Source organism: Callithrix jacchus, chromosome 8 (assembly GCF_049354715.1).
Source record: "Callithrix jacchus isolate 240 chromosome 8, calJac240_pri, whole genome shotgun sequence".
NCBI lineage: Eukaryota > Metazoa > Chordata > Mammalia > Primates > Cebidae > Callithrix > Callithrix jacchus.
In genome coordinates, this window is record NC_133509.1 from 127,583,954 (window position 1) to 127,601,495 (window position 17,542).

Genomic DNA, 17,542 nt, shown 5'->3' on the forward strand with positions numbered 1-17,542 from the left:
AAAAATACAAAGTTTAGCTGGGCATGGTGGCACAGGCCTGTAATCCCAGGTACTCCGGAGACTGAGGCACGAGAATCGCTTGAACCTGGGAGGCAGAGGCTACAGTGAGCCAAGATCGTGCCAGAGGAAAGAAAAGAAAAGAAGAAAGCAAGCTTATTATTAAACTAAAAATGCTTTTGTTCTTTCTTTCTTTATTTTTTTAAAGACGGGGTTTCACCATGTTGGTCAGGCTGGTCTTTAACTCCCCACCTCAGGTGATCCACCCGCCTTGGCCTCCAAAGTGCTTGGATTACAGGCCACCAGAAAAGAAAGAAAGAAGAAAGCTTATTTATTAAACTAAAAATGCTTTTCTTCTTAAGATAAGAAAAAAAGAGGAAAGAAAGCTTATTATCAAACTAAAAATGCTTTTGTTCTAAAGAAAGAAAGAAAGAAAGAAAGAAGGAAAGAAAGAAAGGAAAGAAAGCTTATTATTAAACTAAAAATGCTTTAGTTCTTAAGATATTGGGACACTAGGACCTTTCCTGGGTCTGTTTGGTAAACATTAACCTGTTCCCTTAACGGTAAATATCCTGTGACTAAGAATGCCTGACCTCCTGGGACTGCAGCCCAGCAGGTATTAGCCAAATTTTCCCCAGCCTTTGTTCAAGATGGAGTCACTCTGGTTCAAGCACCCCTGGCAGCTGGAAGGTAAGGAACCAATACAAGGTACGATTATACAAAGGTGTAAAGAAGCAACAGTGAGGACAGGCAAGAGAGGGTCAAGGAGCAAAAACAGCCATGTCCCCCAAGCTCTTCCATGACCCCACAAGAAGAGCTGTGACAGTTACTACCAAGGTGTTCCAACCAACAACTCTCACCTTCCCGGAGCTCACCCAGCAGCCTCCCTGGGAAGCCTTCCCCTAGGGTAGGAGTCGGCTAACTTTTTCTGTAAACGACCAGAAAGTAAATATTTTTATATTTTTGGTTTCGCAGGCCAGGCCATCTCTCTCACAATTTGCAACTCTGCTACTATATCCTGAAAGTATCCATGTAACCAAGTAGTCACATTTTTCTAAGACGGTTTAATTATTTTTGTCTCTCCTCTTATCATTCCCCTGGTTCCCCACTTCCTACTCAGCCTGTTAGAAACACAAATACAGCCTTTTACCCACCCCTTCTTCACAAGACACTCCCTACAGGGAAAGTTCATCTAACTCCTTAAGGGTTCATAGTTGATTTACAGACTGAAGCATGCCCAATACAGAACTCTCACCAGCCAGGAGGATGCCTGGAGAGGTAATAGTAAAAAAGGACGCCTGCTAGGCCCTCCCACCTGGGGAGCTTCTGGCCTAGTTCTGCTCACAAAGATGCCAGCAGTCACCAGCTCAACTGACAGACAGTGCAGCAGTTAAGACCCCAAGCTAACATACAGACCCCTACCTTGCTTACTTCCTCCCCTACCTTTCAAAAGTGCCCGCTTTCTGCTCCAAAAGCAAAGCAGGACATTTAAAGGTGGGATGCCTGTGCTTATTCTTCCCCTAAACTCTTTGGAAATAAATCACTTTCTTTGTACCAGATCTCACTCTTGTTAACTGGACTCTGCTAGTGATGAATTACTAACCCATGAGCTGGTTACAGCCAGAGACGATAGATAAACAAAGGAACATGGTTATGTTCCAATAAAACTTTATCTATAAAATAGGTGGTTTGTGTGGCCATAGGTTGCTGACCCCAGCTGAGGGAGTGAGAATATACTCCCAGACCGCATGGCAGGAATAGCCTGGCTGTTACTGTCATCTTTCATCAGCAATAAATGGGCTCCCTAGTTTACACACCTGTTTATTCTGAGTTTCGTTCATATGACATAGTCCCAAAGAGGCTCACTCCTCTGGGGCATTGGTGTGTGACTTCTACCCCCTCATATTTAGGGGGAAAAATGAATAAATAAAATGCCAGAAACAAATGGTTGACCTGACTGTGAACAACAGCACAAACAACACCTGCTTATCCACCTAAATCAGCAAACGCACGGCAGGCACCAGAAAAGCACCACTTGGTGATTCTTACAAAACCGAGTTATATCTTGCATCTTCTAATCCACTAGCGATTTACTCTTCAGCGAGGAAAAGTGCCCTACTGATACAGAAAATGACATTTTCTTTTTTTTTTTTTTTTTTTTGAGACGGAGTTTCGCTCTTGTTACCCAGGCTGGAGTGCAATGGCGCGATCTCGGCTCACCGCAATCTCCGCCTCCTGGGTTCAGGCAATTCTCCTGTCTCAGCCTCCTGAGTAGCTGGGATTACAGGCACGCACCACCGTGCCCAGCTAATTTTTTGTAATTTTAGTAGAGACGGGGTTTCACCATGTTGACCAGGATGGTCTCGATCTGTTGACCTCGTGATCCACCCGCCTCGGCCTCCCAAAGTGCTGGGATTACAGGCTTGAGCCACCGCGCCCGGCCAGAAAATGACATTTTCACAGTCACTACCTGGTGACGCTCCGGCTCCATCATTCTTTTTTCTTATAAACATAGTCGTAACTCCCCGATGTTATAGTGAACACCAAGTTTCTCTTCAAAGGATCAGTATGTCAGCATGCTCCACTCTCTTATTCTTTAAATCTCTACTTTAAAGTTTAACTTCCTTGTAATTCCAGTAAACAACCTTCTCCACCGGTTCGAAGTAGTTCACATCTGCTCCCCCTCCCCGCTGGCTCCATCCTGACTCATCCCAGTCACCTGATCACCCCTGACTACCAGCTCTGACAAGCCCTTAACCATCCTTCCTGCTAAAACACCCACCCTGCCACTCCAGCTCGGACCCCTGCTCTTTTTAAAATAGCCAATCGGGATAAGTCTAGTTTGTGTGGTCTAACCCTAGCCAGTAGGAGACACACCAGCAGGGATGACCCCTATTAGGCATAAGTACCCCTTCCCCTTTGTCCTAGTGTGCGGCGGCGGCCATCACTGCTTGGACTGTGACCCTGCACCCTTCTATAGAAGTAAACTGCCGTAGGGCGCAGTGGCTCACGCCTGTAATCCCAGCATTTTGGGAGGCTGAGGCAGGCGGATCATGAGGTCAGGAGATTGAGATCATCCTGGCCAACATGGTGAAACCCCATCTCTCCCAAAAAAAAAAAGCTGGGCATGATGGCATGCACCTGTAGTCTCAGCTACTCGGGAGGCTGAAGCAGGAGAATCTCTTGAACCCGAGAGGTGGAGGTTACAGTGAACCCAAATCATGCCACTGCACACTGCACTCCAGCCTGGCCACAGAGCGATACTCTGTCTCAAAAAAAAAAAAAAAAAGAAGAAGAAGAAGTAAACTGCCTTGTTGAGAGGACATATTTTCTTTTTTTTTTTTTAATTGGGGTTTCACCATTTTGGCCAGGCTGGTCTTGAACTCCTGACCTCAGGTGATCCACCCACCCCGGCCTCCCAAAGTGCTAGGATTACAGGCATGATCCACCATGCCCGGCCAGAGAGAATGATGAACATATTTTCAAGTGCTATTTCGTTTGTGGCATCAAAATTTTACTTAAAACACCAACTATGATGGGATGTTAAAAGCCTCAGAGTATGCGGCTAAACAGAAAATGCTACTTTAAAAAACCACATACACTAACACTATTTTGGGAAACATGGAAAGGCCTGGGATGAAGATGGGAAATGAGAGTAAAATAATCATTCCATTACCCTTGGCAATGAATGTGCCTCAAAGCAGCTACCTTACATGCTAATTTCCTATGGGCATTTATTGCATAATTTTTGACAAAGTCAAAGCATCAAAACAGTCACAAATAATCTGGCAGCATCCCTAAGATTCCTGGTTTATCAAAGTGAAAACCGGTGAAAAAGTGAACGACCCCTGCTAAACTACTAGCTCTTTGTGACTCTGCTGTTTTTGTCTGTGGCTCTCCACGGTCCCCATTACTCATCTCACAGAGGCATTATCATCATCACCATCATCTACCTCCTCTCCTTTAACCTGCCCTCCTCCTATTTACTCTCTCCTTCATCCACCCACACCCCAAATCCATCCAACAAATGTAGACCGAGCACCTACTGGCTGCTCCCAGGCACTGAACAGTGAACCAAACAGACAAAACTCTTCGTGGAGGTGGCATTCTAGAGAGAAGAGACAGACCATTTAAACACATAGGTTGTCAGATAATGAAGAGACTGACGAAGAAAAATAAGGCTGGACGGGGTGGGAGTCCCAGTAGGAATGGGAGGTGTCACTTGTAAAAGGGGAAGAGATTATGGAGGTGAGGGCAGCAGCCCATCCATTAGGGCAAAGCACTGGAAGCGACGTAAATGTCTACCTGGATCAGCTACGGTACAGCCTCAGGGTGGGATACCGTGAAGCCTTTAAAAAGAACCTAAGGCAGATCATAATGTGCCAAGAGTGAAAAGATCTCCCAGGGGTGCTGTTAGAGCACGTGTGTTGTCTGCTAACCACGTGCAGGGAGAAGATAACACAGAAGGTCATTGCTCTAACCGGGGGAGATGAGAAAGACTCCCGGCAGGGCACAGTGACTCACATCTGTAATCCCAGCACTTTGGGAGGCTGAGGTGGGTAGATACCTGAGGTCAGAAGTTCGAGACCAGCCTGACCATTATGGAGAAACCCTGTCTCTACTAAAAATACAAAATTAGCAGGCCATGGTCGGGCATGCCTATAATCTCAGCTACTAGGGAGGCTGAGGCAGGAGAATTGCTTGAACCTGGGAGGAGGAGTTTGCAGTGAGCTGAGATAGTGCCACTGCACTCCAGCCTGGGCAACAAGAGAGAAACTCCATCTGAAAAAAAATATTCCCAGAGAGTGGGACGTGTTGGGGTATGGCACAGAGGTGGGTATCTACTACAGACCACACGATGTGCAAGACACTTGATTCATACCATCCTCACAACAGCCGCCCTGTAAGCAAGGATCACCACTCCTTTCAGACAGGTGAGGAAACTGAGGCTCAGGGAAGTAGAGAAACTTGGTGGTCAGTGGCACTGCTGGGACCACACGGATCTGACGGCAAAGACTGTGCTTGTTCACTACATCACCTGCTTGTCACACAAAGAGTTGCTTATGTGAAAGTCTGGGAGGCCCCAGAACCATCGGCACTGCCCTCTGCACCCCAGGGCCTGAGCACAGAGCATGCCCTCACAGCTTCCTCCGGGAACAGGACACCCATGGTGCTCTTCCATCCCCTACTATTTTAAGGCATTAGTGGGCTCGTTGCATAAAGAGCTCTTGTCTTAGAAGAGCGTGTCAAAGGAGGATCTGAACTACATAAAGTCAAGGTCAATGAACAAGCCTTTACAGACTTCACCAGCCTCCAGTGACAAGTCCTTCGTCCCTGCTCAGGTTACAGGGCTATAACAGGTCAGCGATTCACTTGAAAGTCTTCACTTAAGGCCGAGTGCAGTGGCTCATGGCTATATTAGCGGCACTTTGGGAAACCGAGGTGGGTAGATCACTTGGGGCCAGGAGCTCGAGACCAACCTGGCCAATATGATGTAACCCCGTCTCTACTAAAAATAAAAAAATTAGCCAAGCATGGTGGCACACACCTATAATCCCAGCTACTCGGGAGGCTGAGGCGGGAGAACTGCGTGAACCCAGGAGGCGGAGGTTGCAGTGAGCCAAGATCGTGCCACTGCACTCCAGCCTGGGCAACAGAGTGAGACTCTGTCTCACAAAAAATGAGTTCACTTGGCTTCAAGAAATGCACCATCAAGTCAGGTTTCATCCATTTGGGAAGTTTGTGATGCAGTGTCCTTTCCAGATAAATCATCATTAAATAAGGTCAAGTTCACAGGGCCATTTCAGCAGAAGAGTCAAGTTCAAATCCAGGTCTGATACCAAAGCCTACACCTTAACCACCATCAGGAGTGACCCCTCAATGCCAACTACTGGGTCTGGGTTCTACACAGAAAACCATCAAAGCCAAGCAAAGCGGGTAGTTAGATAATGACATCTGTAAAGAGCCTTCCAAACCTAAAGGTTTTGATCCTGTGTACTCTCTGATCTCTTGGGGTTTAGAATAAAATCATCCTAAAGGCTGGGCATGGTGGCTCACACCTGTAATCCTAGCACTTTGGGAGTATGAGGTGGGTGGATCATTTGGGGCCAGGAGTTCAAAATCAGCCTGACCAACATGGTGAAACCCCGTCTCTACGAAAAATACAAAAATTAGCTGGGCATGGTAGCAGGCACCCGTAATCCCAGCTACTCGGGAGGTTGAGGCAGAACAATCGTTTGAACCCAGGAAGCAGAGGTTGCAGTGAGCCAAGAATGAACCACAGCGCTCCAGCCTGGGTGACACAGTGAGACTCTGTCTAAAAAAAAGAATAAAAAATAAAATCATCCGGCAAGGTTTTTCAGTTGACAACATGCAGAAGAAATCAGGACAGGTGACAAGAACTGTCTCCTTGAGCAGACTTTAGTCACACTCTTCTGAGCCCTCTTTCTCCACAAGGCCTTGGTCTGCCATCCAGTTTTAGCAAGAATCCGGACGAGAATCTCCCACCCTCGACGGCTAATCAAGTTCCTCTTAGTAATATTCTATTGATGGGGTTCAGGACCCACTACCTCAAAACATGGCACCTTGGGATACTAAATATTTTAAGCTGAGGGAATTCCACTGACCCCCTTCACCTTGCCCATGGGCTATAAATCCCCAGCTGACCTTGCCATCCTACAGCTGAGCTCCATTGCATACTGACTTCTCTCTCCCTTACCACAATAGCTAGATGAAAATGTCTTGCTGCTTTTTGTTTTATTTTGATTTTTTGGTTTTGTTTCATTTTGTTTGAGACACAGTCTTGCTCTGTCACCCAGAATGGAGTGCAATGGTGTGATCTCAGCTCACTGCAATCTCCACCTCCCAGAATCAAGCAGTTCTCATGCGTCAGCCTCCAGAGTAGCTGGAATTACAGGCATGCACCACCATGCTAATTTTTGAATTTTTAGGTTTCACCGTGTTGGCCAGGCTGGTCTAAAGCACCTGGCCTCAAGTGATCCACCTGCCTCAGCCTCCCAAAGTGCTGGGATTACAGATGTGAACCACTGCACCCAGCCTGTCTTGCCGTTTTTAAAAAGTACCCATGCGTGGCACACTGGTACACGCATGCAGTCCCAAGCTACTTAGGAGGCTGAGGTAGAAGGATCACTAGAGCCTGGAAGTTTGAGACCAACATGGGCAACACAGTGAGACCTTGTGTCAAACAGAAAAAATTTTAAGAAGTACTGGATACAGGCTGGGTGTAGTGGCTCACACCTGTAATCTCAATACTTTGGAAGGCCAAGGCGGAAGGATCACTCAAACCCAGAAGATCCAGACCAGGCTGGGCAACATAGGAAGACTCTGTCTACAAATACAGCCAGCATGATGGTACACACTTGTGGTCCCAGCTACTCAGGGGGCTGAGCAGAGAGGATCACTTGAGCCCGGGAAGTCAAGGCTGTAGTGAGCCATCCAGCCTGGGTGAGACAGCGAGACCTCTGTCCTCTGTCTCAAAAAAAAAAAAAAGGGCGGGGGGGCGCATCTGAGGCAATTTTTCTTTAACACAAGACAGAGCCACTAACTCAGGGGAGACCGTTCCTCTCTCTGGGCCTTAAGGGTCCATCTGTGAAATGAGATGGTAGAACTTATTAAAAGGTCATTCAGTCCTTTAAATCCTTGGATTTTCTGGTCAAAGAATAGAATTAAAACAAAATTCAGGCTGGGCATGGTGGCTCAAGCCTGTAATTCCAATACTTTGGCCAAAGTGGGTGGATCACTTGAGGCCAGAAGTTCAAGACCAGCCTAGCCAACATTGTGAAACCCTATCTCTACTAAAAATACAAAAATTAGCCAGGCATGGTGGCGTGCACTTGTCATCCCAGCTACTTGGGAGGCTGAGGCAGGTGAATCACTTCAGTCCTCAAAGTAAAGGTTGCAGTGAGCCAAAATCGAACCAGTGCTCCAGGCTGGGCAACAGAGAAAGACTCTGTCTCAAAATAAAAAAATTATCATCTCCAGCTAGATCTTATCTCAAATGAAAAATCTATTTTATTCAGGTTAGTTTACCGTTGTTTTTTTCCTACAGAGAAAATGTGACTCTGTGGCAAACTAGCTTCTAGATTAGAGCATACTCTTCAAGGTTATCTAATTCTGATTCATAGGAGTTATTTTATAACTCTGCATACTATGGGTAACAGCAATGCAAATAATTCTAGTCTAGACATGCAAATGCAGGTTACCAAATAAAAGTTCAAATGACTCTCCTCTTCACCTCTGTAGAGAGGCTAGTTTTGTCTTTCATTTGCAAGTTCATTGCAGTATTTCTAATCTACAAAACGGCTGTACTGCAGAGTCTCCAACGCCTCACAAAGTTTCCTCATTAATGAGTTAAATAAAATCCTTAACACATGTTCATTTTTTTTTTTTTTTTTTTTTGAGACAGAGTTTCGCTCTTGTTACCCAGGCTGGAGTGTAATGGCGCGATCTCGGCTCACCGCAACCTCCGCCTCCTGGGTTCAGGCAAGTCTCCTGCCTCAGCCTCCTGAGTAGCTGGGATTACAGGCACGTGCCACCATGCCCAGCTAATTTTTTTTTTGTATTTGTAGTAGAGACGGGGTTTCACCATGTTGACCAGGATGGTCTCGATCTCTTGACCTCGTGATCCACCCGCCTCGGCCTCCCAAAGTGCTGGGATTACAGGCTTGAGCCACCGCGCTCGGCCCACATGTTCATTTTTATATTTTATAGAGTAATGACTTTATCCTTTTTAAAAAAAATTATCTTGGCTGGGCATCATGGCTCATGTCTGTAATCCCAGCACTTTGGGAGGTGGAGGCGGGTGGATCATGAGGTCAGGAGTTTGAGACCAGCCTGGCCAATATGGTGACACCCAGTCTCTACTAAACATACAAAACTTAGCTGGGCGTGGTGGCACGCTCCTGTAGTCCCAGCTACTGGGGAGGCTGAGACAGAAGAATTGATTGAACCCAGAAGGCGGAGGCTGCAGTGAGCCAATATCATGCCATTGCACTCCAGCCTGGCAACAGAGAGAGACCCCATCTCAAAACAAAACAAAAAAAGAAAAAAGAAATTATCTTTTAGTATTATGGAAAGTATAAGCAAGTAATATGTATTTCAAAAGAAGTAGTCAGAAAAAATTTTAATCTATTAATAGTTAGAACTTAGGTTTCTAGGAAAGTAAATTCTGGCCAATGGTGGGCACAGTAGCTCCTGCCTATAACCCTAGGACTCTGGAGGCCGAAGCCAGAGGGTCACGTGGGCCCAGGAGTTTGAGATTGCTCTGGTCAAGATAGTAAGACCCAGTCTCCACAAGAAATTAAAAAACTAAAAGATGTTGGTCAATGGTTAGTAACTTCTCCACAGTTTTATTTTCAATGCTTATTTGGAATTTGAGTTTTCTTTCACCCAAATTACTATTTCTGAAACCTGGTACAGTGCAATTTGCAGCTTTTTTCCAAAATGACTGAACCTAACTTTTATAGCTACATGTTAAGTTAAATTTTTACTTTAACTACTTCAAGAAATTGAAGTGTACACATTAAACTACAGAAATGTACAAAGAGTAACACAAAACACCAGTTACCATGTCCAGACCATTCCCCGTTTTCATGTTATAAACCTGCTCATCTTTTTTCTACATTGCAGATGAAATTGTTCCCTCTGTCCCATCCCTTCCTCCCCACACTGCAAAGTAACCACTATCCTCAATTAGCATTCTGTTCCAATCGATTTACCATAAAAAGATATATACCCAGCCGGGCGCAGGGGCTCATGCCTATAAATCCCAGCACTTTGGGAGGCCGAGAGACTGGTGGATCACAAGGTCAAGAGATCGAGACCATTCCGGTCAACATGATGAAACCCCATCTCTACTAAAAATACAAAAATTAGCTGGGCATGGTGGCATATGCCTGTAGTCCCAGCTACTCGGGAGGCTGAGGCAGGAGAATTGCTTGAACCCAGGAGACGGAGGTTGCGGTGAGCCGAGATCATGCCATTGCACTCCAGCCTGGATAACAAGAGGGAAACTCCATCTCAAAAAAAAGAGATATATACCCACTCTACAAACATTCCCCTACTAATGGACATTTAGGCCAGTTCCAATTTTTTAAACCATTATAGATAGTGTTGCCACAATCAATCCTAAGATCCTTCCCTTTGTATACAAATGTCTCTGGCTTCTTAGTATTTTCTAGAAGTAGAACCGCTGATCTCAAGATACACCCATTCTGATAGTGGCTATCCTATTCAGACACACTCGCAATCAGTAGCGAATGAGAATCTCATTTTCTTCAAAATGAGTTTCTGATAGTGTCAAACTTTACAATTCCTAATCTGATAGACATACAATTATCTAACGATGGTTTTAATGTGCATTTCTTGTATTATAAGAAAATCTGAGTGTTATCATATGATTATTTAACCATTCAGATTTCAATACCCTCAATACATGTCACAACTTCCTCATGATAAACTGGGATTCCAATTATATTCTGCAAAGCAACTTGTGCAGTTAAAAAGAAACACACTGGACCTTTCTTTAAAAGACAGTCATCAGTTGGAAAACTCAAGAGATAGGGTTTACTTCAATGTATTTTTTACTAACTAATGGGTATGGTGTATTCTACCTCTTCAGAGCTCTCAAATATTTTCTCCTCCCCTGCCCCCTCCAACCACTGCAACTATCTTTAAAACCCTTGTAATTCTCCCGGGGATTATTGCAATGACCTCCCTATCCTTTGTGGCCTCTCTCTCACACTATTCCACACCACAGAGTATCTAAGATACAGATCTACAGTAAATATGGCTTCCTGGACATTCGGCATAGCATCCAAATCTCTAACAGCAGCACAGGAGGCCCTGCAAGATGCACCTCTCTATTCTCACTCATAAAATCCACTGCCCACATGAAATCCCTTACTGCACCAGACTCCACGACTCCAGTGCAAAAGCATTGCTTGCTCTTTCTCTGTCTTCATCATGCTGTTTTCCCAGATGAAACACTCTTCTCTTCCTTCATCTCACTAGGTCCTGTCCATCCCTCAGACTCCAAGGCCAGGTGAGGTGGCTCATGTCTGTAAACCCAGCACTTTGGGAGGCTGAGGAGGGTGAATCATCTGAGGTCAAGAGATTGAGACCATCCTGGCCAACATAGTGAAACCTCATCTCTACTAAAAATACAAAAATTACCCGGGCATGGTGACAGGTGCCTGTAATCCCACAACTCAGGAGGCTGAGACAGGTGAATCACTTGAACTGGGGAGGTGGAGGATGCAGTAAGCCAAGATCGCAGACCGCACTCCAGCCTGGGAGACACAAGACTTCCTCTCAAAAACAAAACAAACAAAACTACCACTCAAGCCTCCCCATCTCTGCGAAGTCCCAACCTCTTCCACAAGTCAGGGTTAGATGCTGCCCCTGTACACGCCTGTATACTCCAGCCCTTTAACACTGGAACTGTTCACTAGAGATTGTCTCCCCCCTTTATGAAATAGTCTCTACTCAAAAAGCTTAGTAAGGCTCAATGAATGTTTGCTATGCAGTCCCAGAGAAAAGAAAGCTGGCCTACTCCCTTCACCACATACCATAGGGCTAGTCACCTACCCTGGGCACTCCTTTTCATCCATAAAACAGGGCACATGACACAAAGTTTCTTCTTCCAGCTCTCAGATACTACAATGCTTGGCATAGAAACACTACACGTAGGTAGGTACAACCTCAAATCTAATAGGGTCAGGAGAAGAAACCGGTTAACTTTCACTTCCAAGGTTGATGTGGGTGGTCCTGAAACTCTCACCAGCTCAAACCTCCCAGAACCAGAGCTGCCCCGACTTCTCTAAATAGATGTCTTCATAAGCCTGGGTGTTTTTGTTGTGGTCGTTAATAAACCTTTCCCACGGGTACAATCCTCCACATTAAAAGCATCAAAGGTCTCACCTGTTCCTAGGTCGCAAACTCTGGAACCAAGCCCCTGTCCCTGTTGGGGTCCTTGGCTATGGGATCTTAGCAAACTCCGTCTCCTCCCGCGCCTCAGTTTCCCCCTCCAGAGCACAGCGCCCTTCCAGCCACAACATGCATGAGAAAAGAGAGCCCTCCACCCCCGTTGGCCCCACCAGGCAGAAAGGCCGCAGGGTTTCCCTTCCCTCGGGATTCACTGCTTCCCGAAATTCTCCCTCAGGGTGAGAAACTGATTACTCAGAATAGGATGGGAAAAATGAAAATCCCAGCCCTGAGGTCCAGAGCCTCAGAGAGCAGTCGGGAGGCCCTGGCCTCGGGCGTGGGGACCGACCCCGTCCTGTGCTGGGGCTCGCGGTTACCTGTGGCAGCCGACCGTGGTGGCAGTGGTGGTGGCGGCGGCGGCGAGTGACCCGCGGTGGTGACGGCGGCGGGACCGTGAGAACTCGCGGCGGCGCGCAGCCTCACACCAGCCACCGCGACGTCCGCTCTGCTGTGATTGCTGCTGGCGCCGCCGCTCCGGGTTTAGACGGCCACGGCGCCGCGGTGACTGGTGGAGCTACGGGGCGTGGCGTCTGCCTAAACCAAAGGGAAAAGAGGAAGAGGCCGGAGAGTCAAAGGGACTACAAATCCCAGCGCGCACGGGCAGGGGCTTCTGGACTGGGCGCGGGGGTGGAGGGGCAGCTGTTGCGCAATGAGCGGAGGTCGGGAATCCCAGGTGCTTGAGGTCTGGGGGCGCAGTGATCCCAGAAGCATGTACGGAAAGATCCTACCAGCTCTTGGAGCCCTTTAATCCGTTGGTCTGCAAACTTGTCTGCGCATTGGACCCATCTAGGGACACCTCAAAAATACTGATGCCCCTGTGAAAATAAAATTGAAAAGCTGTTGGAACCCCCCCCCAAAAAAACACTTTTAGCCTTGAAAGAGATGTGACTGGCCGGGCCCAGTGGCTCACGCCTATAATCCCAGCACTTTGGGAGGCCGAGGCGGGTGGATCACGAGGTCAAGAGATCGAGACCATCCTGGTCAACATGGTGAAACCCGTCTCTACTAAAAATACAAAAATTAGCTGGGCATGGTGGCGCGCACCATGTAGTAGTAGCTGTAGTCCCAGCTACTTGGGATGCTGAGGCAGGAGAATTGCTTGAACCCAGAAGGCGGAGGTTGCGGTGAGCTGAGATCGTGCCATTGCACTCCAGTCTGGGTAACAACAGCGAAACTCCGTCTCAAAAAAAAAAAGAAAGAAAGAGATGACTGTAATCTCAGTCACGTATGCTTACAACTTCTGTTCCCACCTTATAGATTAACTCGCTTCCTTATTTTTATTGAACCATGTCTAGGGAGAATTAAACCGCTTCAGGGACAAATGCTCCTGCCTTGTTAAGTAATGAGCCTTGTTATAGATTATAACTTCTTCCCTTTGCTACCCTGCTTTGCTTAGACCAGAGGCATAAAACCCATGATTATTACACCCTCTGTAAACAACGTACCCTTCCCATAAAGAAGCCAATAACCAACCAAATTCCTGTATCTCTGTGCCAACGTTGTAGGAACACTGTTACCCTGCTCAAAACTCCTGTCTCTGCCTGTATAAATGAAACCTTAACTTCCCTACTTTAGAATGCCAAATCCATTCCTTTGGAGTTGGTGTTTCTGGGTGGTCCATCCTCACACTTTATGCTTAAATAAACTCTATTTTAGGTTGACACCTCCGCCTTACCCCCAGGAGTGAGTTTTTGTCGGTTTGCATGTGGTCTGGGTTTTGGAGGCCTTAGAAAGCCTCAGATGATTTGGACCCATTTAGTTCCCGTAACAACCCTTTGAGAGAGAAAGACAGTTATTGTCACCCCCGCTTTACTGATAGGGCAACTGAGGGAGGGTAAGTCAGGGAGTTAAGTTAATTTTGCAAAGGTCACATGTTAGATATAGTGAACCCCAGTTTCTCTTCAAAGAAGCAGAATGTCGGTATGTTCATCTCTCTTATTCTTTGTCTATTTTAAAGTTTAACTTCCTTGCAGTTTCAGTAAACAACCTTTTCCACCAGTTCTAATCAGTAGATCACATCTGTTCCCCGAGGCCCCTGCTCTGTTATGACTCATTCCAGTCACCTGCTCCAGTCACCTGCTCTGGTCACCTGCTTTGACCCCTGATTGATTACCTGCTCTGACCCCTGATTACCTGCTCTGACCTGCCCATAACCGTTCTTTCCACCAAACTACCCACCTGACACTCCCGCTGGTACCCCTACTCCCTTTAAAACAGCCAATGGAAGTTCGACTAGACTGTGCGGTCTAACCCTAACCTACAGGGAAATGACACAGCAGTAGGGGGGACCTCCATCAGCCATAAGTACCCCTTCCCCTCCTTGTCCAGGTGTGTGCTTGCCATTGTTCCCTCTGTGAGCCACACCCTTCTATAGAAGGAAATTGGCTTGCTGAGGAAATTTATATTTGAGTGCTATTTCTTTTGCAGCATCGAAATTGTACTTATAACATACATATACATGGTTTTTTTGTTTGTTTGTTTTTTGTTTTTTTTAGACAGACTTTCACTCTTGTTGCCCAGGCTGGCGTGCAATGGCGCAATCTCGGCTTACCACAACCTCCGCCTCCTGGATTTAAGCGATTCTCCTGCCTCAGCCTCCTGAGTAGCTGGGATTACAGGCATGCGCCACCATGCCCGGCTAATTTTTGTATTTTTCGTAGAGACCAGGTTTCTCCATGTTGGTCAGGCTGGTCTCGAACTCTCGACCTCAGGTGATCCACCCACCTCAGCCTCCCAAAGTGCTGGGATTGAAAGTATGAGCCACCGCACCTGGCTCATGGTCACATATGTCTTAAGTGGCAGCAAGCAAGTGACCTAAGCAATCTGGTTCCAGAATCCCAACCTCTTACTTCCTACACAGTGCTACTTCTCTAACGTTTCGTGGTGTTACCTCCCAAGGAATTGGAGAGAGAAATAAAATACGATACACTTGAGTATTGCCATGTAGTGAGGCTCAGTCAATTGAGTTGAATGAAATTAATTTGCAGTCTTGCCAAGGACATTCAAGCTACCTTCATGGGCTGTCTCACGTGGTCTTCTTTTACAGTCCTTTTCTACATAAGTCTTAGGTCGGCATACTGCTCCAGTCCTGTCACCTATGTTGTAAATAAAAGCTGATAAGAACACAGCCACACCCACTGATTTAGATATTATCTCTGGCTGTTTTTACAAATAAGGCAGAGTTTAATATTAACAGTTATGTGGCCGGGTGCGGAGGCTCACACCTATAATCCCAGCACTTTGGGAGGCTGAGGCGGGTGGATCACGAGGTCAAGAGATCGAGACCATCCTGGTCAACAAGGTGAAACCCCGTCTCTACTGAAAATACAAAAATTAGCTGGGCATGGTGGTGCGTGCCTGTAGTCCCAGCTACTCAGGAGGCTGAGGCAGGAGAATTGCTTGAACCCAGGAGGCGGAGGTTTCGGTGAGCCGAGATCGTGCCATTGCACTCCAGTCTGGGTAACAATAGCAAAACTCCGTCTCAAAAAAAAAAAAAAAATAGTTATGTAAGAGGCCTTATGACCCACAAAGCTGAAAATGTCTGCTGTCCAACTCTTCACACAAAGAAAGTTGCCAAAACCTGGGGTAAGTACGTGGTCCAACATCATAGCTTGGAAGTGACTTGGGCTTCAAGCCCAGGTCTGCCCAAGTCCTTTGCCAACTCTCATGAGTGTTATGCTTTCACAGTCTTCTGCAGTGGGAAACATCTGGAGTTCATTTATCTGTTTGTTCCACAACACATTTAGTAGGTGCACCCTATATGCCAGGTGCAGCTGAGCATTGAGATAAAAAGGAGTTTGTTTCCTTTTTAACTACAAGAGTCTAAACACAGGAAATCCACTGTCTAGTAAGTGAGGCAGAGTGTGTCCTTAACCACTCCCTAATTCACTAAGAATAAATTGTGGCCTCTGCCTGATTAAAGCTTTAACAGTTGAAATGGGATAAAATGCAGCTGGGTGCAGTGGCTCATGCCTATAATCCTAACACTTTGGGAGGCCAAGACAGGAGGATTGCTTGAGGCCAGGAGTTCAAGACCAGCCTGGGCAATAGAGTAAGACCTTGTCTCTAACAAAAATTTTAAAAACTGCTGGGCACAGTGGCTCATGCCTGTAATCCCAGCACTTTGGGAGGCCAAGGCAGGTGGATCAGGAGGTTAGGAGTTCGAGACCAGCCTGGCCAAGATGGAAAAACCTTGTCTCTACTAAAAAAAAAATGCAAACATTAACAAGGCACGTTGACAGGTGCCTGTAATCCCAGCTACTCAGGCGGCTGAGGTAGGAGAATCGTTTGAACCCAAGAGGCAGAGGTTGCAGTGAGCCGAGATCACGCTATTGCATTCTATCTCTAGCCTGGGCAACAGAACAAGAATCCATCTAAAGAAAAAAAGGTTTTTTTTTAAACTAGCTGGGCATGGTGGTGCACACTTGTGGTCCCAACTACTTGGGAGGGTGAGGCAAGAACATTACTTGAGCCTGAGAGTTAGAAGCTATGGTGAGCTATGATCGCACCACTGCACTCGAGCCTGGGCAACCATGAGACCATGTCTCTAGATAAATAAATAAAAGCAGTAGCCTGATGCCTGAAATATTTAAGCAAACACGGGACAAGAGATAGTCCTCTTGGTCTCCCTTAGCCACAGTGTGGGTTGACAGCTCAGAGTCTGAACAAGACAGAGTGGCCACAAGTTGTGGGCTAATGGGAGGGGTTGCTGGAGGTTTCCATGGTGATGGTACAGGGTAGCCCCAAAAGAGGCTTAGGCCAGCAACAAGGAGGAGGCTGAGATGAGAGAGGCCTGGAGTAGGGGTCAGGTGCATATGTTGGGCTCTGCCATCAAGCTATCTGGATTCAAATCCCAACTCTACCACTTACAAGCTGTGTGAGCTGAGCTTCTCAGCGCCGACTTTTTCCTATGTGTAAAATGGAAAAAACAGTACCTATTTCATAAGGTCTCTCCACGAATTAAATTTGCTCACACAGTGCTTAGCACCAAGTCAGTGCCCGACATGTATGAACTACTCCCTGGGTTCAGAGGATCCCTTCGGCTGCTGGGTTGTAACTCGAGAATTCCGCTGAGGAAAACAAGGCAGGAATCTGTGGCCTTGGGAAGTGCCTGTGCTCCTGTTTCTGCTCATGAGAGGACACTATTATGAAGAAAGTGCGGGGCCCACGGAAAATGCCAGGAGCAGAGGTAGGCACTGAAATAGCCCTGGGTGGCAGGAAGGGGTAGGTGGCAGGAAGGTGGCAGGCTCCTTGTGTTCAGATAAGCATGAGAACCTCTCCATCAAATGCCCCCAGCAGAATTCTCACAAGAAAAGTCATGGCTGGGACTCTTGCTACCATCCCACATAACCAGAGGTTAGCGAGACTGGTGCTGGGTCTGAATAAGTGATATCATGAGAATGTGGAAGATAACTGATCACCAGAGACAACAGCACCAACGAGTACTTTCAGAATAAGAATCTTTTAAAAAAATCTAATAATGGGAAGGCAGAGGTGGGTGGATCACCTGAGCTTAGGGGTTCGAGACTAGCCTGGACATCAT

The 17,542-nt window shown here is 46.6% G+C and overlaps 1 protein-coding gene across 1 annotated transcript in view; it reads right to left on the reverse strand.

The window, feature by feature from the left end:
* LGMN (legumain) overlaps positions 1-12,456 on the reverse strand; it is a 41,793-nt gene extending 29,337 nt beyond the window's left edge. Inside the window, exon 1 of the mRNA XM_035261316.3 lies at positions 12,318-12,456. The gene's annotated coding sequence lies outside the window, so the exon portion shown is untranslated. The remainder of the gene's footprint in view (positions 1-12,317) is intronic.
* Between the last annotated feature and the right edge of the window lie 5,086 nt (positions 12,457-17,542).